Genomic DNA, 10,483 nt, shown 5'->3' with positions numbered 1-10,483 from the left:
TGTACAATGTGGTACTGTCAGTAAGATGAAAATGATAAGTTGTCTATAACTGCTATTAGTAGTATAGTAGGTAAGGCAAGCTAGCACCACCTCTTGCAACAGTAGATCAGTGGCCCTTATTCACAATCTTACAATTAAGATCATTTAAAAACACTGTAATTTCTTTAGATCCAGATTTTTTGAATTGGTGTATAAAGTATTATCATGGATAAAATGTTAACTATATTTACTTATGACTTTGTTATATTTATTTGATTTAAAGGTATAAAGAATTTCTTTTCTTAGTTCTAAGATATTCTATGACAAAATCCACTTTGAAGAGTAAAATATCTTGGTATTTCCATGTGACGATCTTGTCAATTATCACATACTACTTCCAGTTATAAGTGCTTTTTCATTATCAAGTATTGGTTATGTATAATTACTGCATAGTCTTTATTATAGCACGAGTTTTAAAAACAATCGTAGAAGGGGTTAGTACCTAGAAATGACCTACTTTTATTGTTTGTATACCCCCATAAGGGGTGAGATCAAAAGATTGATGCTGGATAGAAATCTAAATTCAGATGTTGAATAAAAATCTAAATTCAAATAGGGAGGGGGAGGGGGTAAAAACAAACTCCCGTAAGTTTCTGTCATTCGACATCAATTACACTTTAGTAGATAAAGAAGAAAAAGACAAGTGACTGTTAAAATCCACATAATGATATTACATTTCAATGAACATTTCAAAGTTTTAATGTACACTTTCATTTGTGAATAAACAGTAGAAAAGGTATACAGAGCGTTTTTTATAATCTTATGTTTCTAATTGTTAATCAGTTAATTTCAACATTCATCATATTTAGTTTTAAGGGGGAGTCTTGGTGAAAACTTGTGTAGGTTTAGGTTTTTGTCAGACATTGAACTTTTGATCTCACCTCTAATACAGACAAACTAAACAGTCCTCATATTTATACATTGTGATTTAAGGTTACTTGTGTTTTCATCAAGAATGAACCCCCCCCCCCCCCCCCCCCCCCCCAAAAAAAAAAAACCAAAAAAAAACAACACTATAATTACTGTTTAACATTGACTATGTGTTTGTAAATATGACATTAATGTTTAATATTGACAATGTGTTTGTAAACAAAGTGTTCATATAACTAAAAATGATAGTTTTGTTTGTGACCTCAACAAATTATTAAACTGCAAGTCAGAGAGTTTAATTCCTCAAGGGGAAAAAAACAAGGCGTATTTTGCACTAAAACAGGAGCTATTTTTTTCATACATGGCGGAAGCTGATGGCAACATTATCGTGTATCCATGGCAATGACCTATATTACTCATTCAATCATGATGGTTGTGACCTTGTAATGGCTGTTCACAGTAGGAATTGTCTTCAGGTATGTCTACAACCTAGAGAGAATACCACCACAAGTCAGGAAGGATGAAGGCCAGGAACCCCAGTTCTGATCGACAGAGAGTTTGACAACTGATCGTGTTGGCCATAAATCTCCAGATCTGTCCTTGTTGTGTTGAGTCCTGGGGGTAGTAGGCAATGTCACTGGCTGCTGAATAATGTGTCAGGTATAGTCTCGGGTAGATAATTTTCTGGGAAGACTGTCTTGATGGTTATGTAAGCCTGATTTAGCTGTGGATGGGATCAACCCAAGGCAGAATATCAATGTGATTAAATACAGATATTGTGATGAAGAGAACATATGACCTTGTCGTTTAAGGTCATGTTATCTGGGCCATTTGTATTTGGAGTCTTGTGTCTATTTTCAGAGTTTGGTGGCAGTAGGGTGATAAGCATCACAGCTTAATGTATTAAGTACATCATTTTAGATCAATTTCACCATATCTGATTGTTCTAAATGATCTATATGAAATATGACTTCAGATCTGTTGACTGCTGTCTTTATTTTATTCACGGTTACAAAGCTAATGGGCATCATTGGTGAAAATGGACAGCCAGTTCACCTAAAAGTTTACTATACTTGAAATCAGCAATTGTTTATATAGAACCTGTTTATATGGGTGACCAAGAAACTCTAACGATGAGGGTATTGCTCTCAGATGTAGAGGAACAATTCAGAAATGTTACATTCAGCTTCACATGGAGAGAAAAAGTAATACGATATACTGAGAATTGAAAAAAATATGTCTGATTGAGAGACAGGCATGAGGGAGTGAGTGTGTAAAGCTGAGGAAGTCAGATCCGCTATTGATTCCTAGCCAGAACAACTGTGTCGAGTTGTAGGGCAGTGGTGGGAAAATCGGACAGGTCAGTGAGTAAGGAGGGTAGTGGGCTTCTGGAGGGCTGTGGAGGTGATCTAAGGGTTTATTGGGCTCTTGTAGCCCTGCTGAGGTGTTCAGAGGATTTCTGAGGTTCTTGGAGGTTTCTTTTAGAAGTGCTCAGAGGTTTTCTGAAATAGGACTAGGTTGATTGGTTGTTTTACATCCCATTAAGAAGTTTCCACTGATATTGAGACGTCACCAGCTGTAGGTGAAGTACCACAAATTTAGACCTATGTTTAGTGCTCAGGGCCATAGCAGTGAGGGTTCTTTTAATCTGCTAATGCCTGCCACGACATGGGACCTCCATTTTTAAGGTCATATCCGAAAGACCTATGATTCTCACTAATAAATGCCGAGTAATCAGTACCTATACTTACGTCTTAGGTTTGACGAAGCCACGACACAAGCAGGGCTCAAACTCACGACCGCCAGGTTATAAAGTGAATGCTCTACCACTGAGCTACCATAGTGTTTTATTTTATATGAAAGTCTTTGGAGTGATTTACATGTTAGGTGGAAGATATAAGTAAGGAGCATTTAATATGCTGAAAAGAATTGTGTATTGGTGAATTTGAAGGGAATCGGAGGTTAAGGGGAGTCCGATGAGGAGGAGTGTAGTTTTGTGTGACTATGGTTTATACATGAACAACAGAATTCAATCTAGTCGTGGGAGTTCCTACTTGATCTCTAGATGACAGAGAGAAAAAGCCAACTGAACATGAATCAGTCTCAAGGTAGACTTTGTGAGGACAAAGTTCTTCTGATGTTAACTTTTTAAAACACTGATTCTTTAAGATTTGACTGAGTTTGTATGTGTGCTGTGAACTAGCAGTTAGCATTACATGTCATCAGTCAGTGGGAGACATTAATAATTTGTGCAGGGAGATCTTGGCAGACTCTTTCCTTTCCCCGACAGAGGTCACTTAACCTTTCTGTAGACCCTCAGCCGGGGTCTTGTAAGGTCAACCCACAGATTTGTCTCGACGTCCCAGGGACAGCCCACGGCCATCATTAACGTCAGAAGGACCAGCGTTGGCGAGTGGTTGGCATGATTGACCGTCACAATGGGGACTGTGGCTAGTCTTTACCTGGATGCTTGTACTAATTGTATTGGCCAATCTTTGGCAAGTCATTCAGGTGACAGTTGGTCATCCATGCATCATTTGTAAACTGTTGAGTGTGTTCATTAGTCATTAGCTGGTGTGTTATAAGAGAGAGAGAATAATGTTTATTCAGTTCAATTCTTTATTGGTAGTAAAACCACATGTAAATGTTGTTAGCCATGTAGAATAAAATACATATTGCGTTACATGGTATTATGCTTGTAGCAATCCTTTGTTTCTGAGGTATAAAGAGTCTCTGATATACAAACAAATTTCTGTTGTAGACACCTTATTGGGGGGATTCAATAAACAAGATACAGGATTATTATATGATATTTTTTAACACTTTTTCTTGATATGTTTGTATAAAGGTCAATCAAGAAATACTTTTGTTGATATGAACAGTAAGATTACTGTAATTCTGCATGCTTTATAATGATTATGGGGGGCTCCAGGTTTAAACTAGTGTAAGGAGGATGGGTTCTTGTGTGAAGTGGCAGGGGAGGGAACTTGTAAGTGTAAAATGAAACAGGATCTGAATAAGTAAGTCCTGTTTCACAGTTAGCCTCCACCACTGACAAGATAACCCTGCTTTTAAATGATTCGTAATTGATGTAAACCACTAAAATCAACTCAAGGGTGTGATACAGTTTTGTAATTTAATGAAGGTAATTCACAACACAGACTTGAACAAAATATTTCTGTATCCTATACATGTAGAAGATACTACCCACCAGTCTGGCATACTTTTCTGTTATTTGGCAAAGAATGCAAAAGATTTTTTTTTCAACATTGATATTAATGTGTGGTATGTCTTAAAATGAGCTTGCAGGGTCTGTAATTGGTTGCACATGTAAAATTTTATGGATTGAATACTTCGGTGTGTGACAGGAATACTTTTACTTTAGAGTTTGAAGTCAATCACTCACACCATTTGTTTCTGTTTGCACTGAAAGTAAAATTGAAATTAATGTTGGCCTCCATGGACAAAATGGTTTCTGAAAAATTCTTAAAAGAAAAACTAAATAATGATAATAAAGAAAGTGAAAAATGATTTTTAAAGTCTCTCGTAATAGAAAGTATACACTAAAAACAAAATTGATGGTTTAGTTTTAAGTGAAGATTTTTTTTTAATTAATCATTTTTTTATTGCAAGATATATTGTTAAATTGAAGTTGCATGTATATTTAGAAGGTACATCACAATTGTTACAAAGATGTATTAGAAAGAAAACCGTAATTGTTGAAAAAACATTTTGAATTAGAATTGATCAAGTTAGAAGATGAAATGGAATTGTTTCATAGACATTTTTTTAAAAAAAAAGGAAATCCAAACATGTTATTTTAAAACAATCAACAAATTCTACAGCTAATATTAAATCCTTCTTGTTGGGTTGGAGACTTGCAGAAAAGGAATCATTATATATATATTTATATATGTATATATATGTGTGTGTGTGTGAGTGTGTATATATATATATATATATATATATATATATATTATAGTTATTAGGAATTGTTAAATGAATACTGGTATTAGATGGTAAATTGGAATTGTAACATAGATATAATTAGAATTGTTAAATTGAATATTAGAAGGTAAATAAGAATTCAAATATATCTATTATATATGGTAAATCAAAATTGTTACATAGATATGAAAAAAGAAATTAAAATTGTTACTTGAATATGAAAAGGGAAATTAAAATTGTTACATAGATATGAAAACAGCAATTAAAATTGTTGCGTGGATATGAAGATTTAACTTCAAATAATTACATAAATATGAAAAGATAAATTAGAGTTGATACAACTGTACAAATAAAAGTAATCTTAGTAGTATGTACACTATCATTGACTGTCAAGAATTTCCCCTCTATCTCACAAGCGACAATAGTCTTCATTCTTCAAGCAGTTTGCAGTTTTATGAAATTTGTATAAATCTTGTTCTTATTTATAAATACTTTTATTAAGAACACACTACAACATTGCTGAAAGTAACTGGGTCCGTAAAATTTCAAGTTTCCTTCTAGACTTCTCTAACTGCAAGCATTTCTCATCTCAAAAGCTGTGGAACAGCAGATTGAATTGCAGAAATAAATTACATCAAATGTGTCTGCATGCAGCCATTGTTAAGCAAAATATAACAGATTTAAATGCAGAATGTAATTCATATACGTATTTTCTGATGAAAATATAGGGTGCAGGTTCCCTTAGACAGGATCCCTTAGCCGTTGGTTGTTACTGCGGGTCAAAGGGTCATCTTCACTTCATTTAATTCGCATAAAGTGTGCCAACATCAGAGGCATAAATATACATGTCAATGCAGCAACTCCATGCAATTTAATGCAGGTTTTCTTTTAGACCATACATTTCTCAAATTTCCATAATCTTTCCTGTGTGAAACCTAATTATTACATTGCAAAGGATGGGATGACAAATTCCACACAGTTTAAATTTTATTATGTAAAATGTGTAATGGACTTCTTTTGTATTATTGACAAATGGGGTAAAAGCTATTGAAGTATATTAATTGTATCCACAGACCATTTACACAGGTATAGAAATTAAAATGCACCAATTATATGAAATGACTCAACTTTTCTGATTTCAAAATAGAATATTTTCTTCTCTGATTTGCAATTGAATTTTGTTTTGTTATCAATGTCCTTGTAAACAATATTATACGGACACTTGATGCATAAAATGTTTTTTTTCATATGTTGCCTGTATAGTACATTAAACTTCACTGAGAGTGAATTTTTTTTCTTTTTATCGTATGTGCTTGTAACCCAGTAAATCAAATTTTAAATAAAGCGTAGCATTAGACTGTCAAGGCACTGCTGCATGGGATTCAAAACAGGTCTAAATTATTTATTTTTGTTCTGTTTAATAAAATATGAAAGTCTTTAAGAGGTTGTCATTGCAATGTCCATCAAAATGATCACTTTAAGTCACATTAACACAATAAAGTACAACACTACATGCATTATACATGCACATGTTAATTTTGTGGGTCCTAGATTCTAAGAGGAGCTCTGTTCCTTTCCATTTTACTAAACTGTGGTTTTATGATTTCCATAGCCAAAGTAACCTTGAACTTGTATGAAATATTTTGAATGAAATATTTATGCAGTTGTATGTCCTCAGTCATCATAATCAGAATAAATTATCTGCACGATTTATGAGGTACATATCTAGATAGCGAAAGATCACAGAAAAATTATACCTTGTTGTACACGAATTCCATTATTTTATGAAAAGTTCCATCGGTTTATGAAAAGTTCAACGGAATTCATGATTTTATTATGCATAATCTGCGACGTCTTGCCCTGAATATATCTCTTAGTGACCACTAAAGATTGAGATCACCTAGTGACATAGTAGCAGTGTTAGTCCCTGGCCTGGATTTCATGAACAAAAACTTAAGTCGAATCTCGGACTGAAGTCTGAGATTTTGACTGCTCAAATCGAAACTCAAACCTGAGTTTGAGATTTTTTTTGGAGAAATCCAGACATCAGGGTGAATTATCAGAAAGGTAGACATTTCATGAACATTTGCCCCTCTCGTGAGGCAGAGAAATTTCTGTACATACAGCCCGGTTGCTGGACAAATGTTCGGTACTACACAGTCATTCCTATCTGTTTTAATTTGATCCAAATCTAAGGAAGTCTCTGTAATGATTTATAGGGATATCAATATGATTTTGATGAAGATCCATGGATTTATGACAGTATTGTCAACTCTTTAGAAATTCCTGTTAAATGATGGAAATGGTTAGGATTGTATGGAAATCTTTCTTAAGTGATAGAAATCCTAGAATTGTATGATATCTTTGATTGTTGGCTGTCTTTGTCAAATAGTCAAAATCCCGGGATTGTACAGATATCTTAATTCTTTGTCAAAATGATGAAAATCCCGGGATTATACAGATATCTTTGTCAAAATGATGAAAATTCCAGGATTTTACAGATATCTTTGTCAAAGGATAGAAATCCCTGAATTCTACAGATATTTTTGTCAAAGGATGAAAATTCTGGGATTGTACTGATATCTTTGTCAAAGGATGGAAATTCTGGGATTGTACTGATATCTTTGTCAAAGGATGGAAATTCTGGGATTGTACCGATATCTTTGTCAAATGAAGCAGATCCTCCTAGTTCTGCCTCCGCTCCTGACTGTATGTCCACCTGGTGAGGCATGTGCTCATTAACTTATCTACCACAGATAAGTCTACGCTCGCTGCAGGTGCTCTACACAATCCCCAGCAGCCCGCTCTGTATAACGCGGACTTACCTGCTGCACCAGCCAGCCTCTAGAGGGTTTGATTATAAGGTGGCTGGAGGACACAAAGGCCGATCAAACCCAATGTTTCCGGTCAAGGTCAAGCTGTCGTAGGACCTTTCAGTAAATCCTTCATGAATTCGAAATCTAAGAGAGAGTTTATGAAATATATAATGTTGAAATGCTTAGTATTGTGTTTATTTGATTTAATGTGATTACAATAGGTGCTTATAGAGATATAGCCTGCCTTTTTACAGAACTTCAGTTTATAACCTCGGGGAACAAAAGAAAGAATGATGTAGGGAATTTATAGGGTGATATCTGTAGGATTGTGTGAGATAAAATTGTAGTTCCTTGAAGAGATTAGGTAAGGTGGGTAGATCCGGGTGGTGATTAGGAATCAATATTGTCAATACTGAAATCCAACGCTCCACAAGGAGAATTCACGGATTGGAAGAGGAGTGGCTTTGAGACAGTTTTCTTTAATTGGTCTGGCTTATGCTGCTCTTCTTCTGGCAGTGTGAAGGGTGTTTTAAATCTGGCAGATTTTTTTACCTGGATTATCAACAGGTGTTTTTGGCAGTGAACATCTGTCTGCAGTGTACCAATTACAGGGGGCTTTCTCCTAACCAGCGGGTGGATCGTGTTATTGTGTTACCGCTGTGTACAGAATTGTTTTGCATGTTGCTGCATTGTCGTTGTAATAGTATACAGTCTTTTTACCACTCCCTGTCATAGGGGCTGACTTATAATGTACCTTTTGACTTGAAAAAGGACAAAAAATTCAATATCATGATGAATATTGTATGTATTTAAGATTTTAAGCAGTTTTGTTGGTATGTTCTTCAATAATAGTCTTTTTAAAGGTTTCATAATCATTTAATTATGATATTTAAATCAGTAACTTTTTTATTGGGAATTTTTTGCTTTAATTTTAACATATATAGGCTATTTTAAAATAAAATGCTTAAAAACACAACATTATGCAAAGGTTTTATAATAAAATTATGATATTCAATTCACACAGTTTATTTTTATGTAAAATGTTTGGCTTGAAGTTGAACATTAGACATTATTGCAGTATTTTGTATTCAGAACAGACATTGGAACAGATAAGGTTGGTAAGTTTACACCATTCTACATCATTCCAGCATGCCTTGGTGTATAGAGTTGTCAGGGCATGAGCAAGATGAACAACTGCTCTCCCTCCCAGACAACTGCCTTATCAGCAGCTCCCCGTAATCTCCCAGCATCCTCCACAATCTCCCACAATCCCACAGGTCACTGGTTTAATTCAAGTACTGGCACACATTGTGAAGTCTATGTTAAAGTAGCGAGTCCACGTGTGTGAAGTAAAGATACTCGGAAAATATAATATTATCACTTCTCTGACCATTTAATTGTGAAATTAATTTAAATATAATATTATCACACCTCTGACCATTTAATTGTGTGATTAATTTAAATATAATATTATCACTCCTCTGACCATTTAATTGTGCGATTAATTTAAATATAATATTATGACTCTTCTGACCATTGAATTGTGCGATTAATTTAAAGCTGTAGGACCTGTTAGTTTTCTTCCAAAACTTAAAAGAATTATTTCAATGCGACTGAATTAGTTTAAAAAGTTATCAACTTTCTGTAAATTATATGCCTGAAAACACTTGTATTCTAAAGAAAATGTTGGAGAGAAATACGATTATTTATTTATGATGTTTAGAACTCCTGCATATGCACACCACTTTGATGTAAACTGTGAAGCATAGAGTCCAGATTTAGAGGAAACACGATTTTCCCAAGTTTGTCCAAGGATTTTAAACCATTCGACACAACAAGCAGTGTCAATCACATAGATGTTAACGTTCTTACCTCAGTATCTATGTTTGTTGACGTATGAAATGATCACCTCACGGTGACTTCAATGTACACTACAGATGGCTGAGCAATCTGTACTTTTGTTTGTAAACACCAATCTAAAACGAAATACTTGTGGTTAAAGTAGTTGTTATAATATAAGACATGTTGTATTTTCTTGTAAATACAAACTGCGCCTGCAGTTAACAGTACAGATTTTATCAAGCGGATAAAATATGTCGAAACACAGTACTATGCAGCTTTAAAATGATTCGTAAAAAGATATTATAAAACTTACGATATTATAGTATATTTCTTTATGATATCGTAGTGTTATTTATCATAATATATTATAGCACTTTTCTTTGTAATATAATAGTTTTATTTAGTACTATTCCTTTTAATATAATGATATTTTCATCTTAATATCGTTATTTTATTCCATTTATTATTATAGTATTTTTCATTATAGTTTAGTATCACATCCTTACAGTCTTATGCTATTCCTTATGATACTGAGATGATTGGGAAATTTTCTGCATGTACTGCAACATTTTTCAAAAATAAGATGGAAAGGTGTACGGGTTCATCAGAGATCACGGATTGTACTCAGATGTACAAAGTTTTCAACAGTGTCTAATCTGTTAAATGAATAATTACTTAGATGAAAATTATGACTTGACAAAGTTTTGGGGTAATTTTCAAGAAAATCTCAAGGACAGAAACATGGCAGCATGAATGAAGTTTTTAAACCAAATTTGCATTGACAATTATTCAAATCAAATCAATTTTCAGCTTAATTATCAACTTAGGATGACAGTTATCTGCTCTTTATCATTAATTATTCATATATTAAACTTTCATAAGATATGAGATGATTTTGCATTGTGTGATTCGGTGGGTCTCTTGGTGTTCGATGATCTGTATCTATTTTGTCTGTTGAAGTGAGACAG

General features: G+C 34.0%; 1 protein-coding gene across 1 annotated transcript in view; it reads left to right on the top strand.

Annotated features, from left to right (window-relative positions):
- The first annotated feature begins 2,215 nt into the window (after positions 1–2,215).
- Positions 2,216–10,483, top strand: part of LOC125669215 (zinc finger transcription factor lin-29-like) — a 107,474-nt gene continuing 99,206 nt past the window's right edge. Inside the window, exon 1 of the mRNA XM_056141530.1 lies at positions 2,216–2,269. The gene's annotated coding sequence lies outside the window, so the exon portion shown is untranslated. The remainder of the gene's footprint in view (positions 2,270–10,483) is intronic.

Source organism: Ostrea edulis, chromosome 1 (assembly GCF_947568905.1).
Source record: "Ostrea edulis chromosome 1, xbOstEdul1.1, whole genome shotgun sequence".
NCBI classification, from domain to species: Eukaryota; Metazoa; Mollusca; class Bivalvia; order Ostreida; family Ostreidae; genus Ostrea; species Ostrea edulis.
This window is presented reverse-complemented; position numbering and strand designations above follow the sequence as displayed.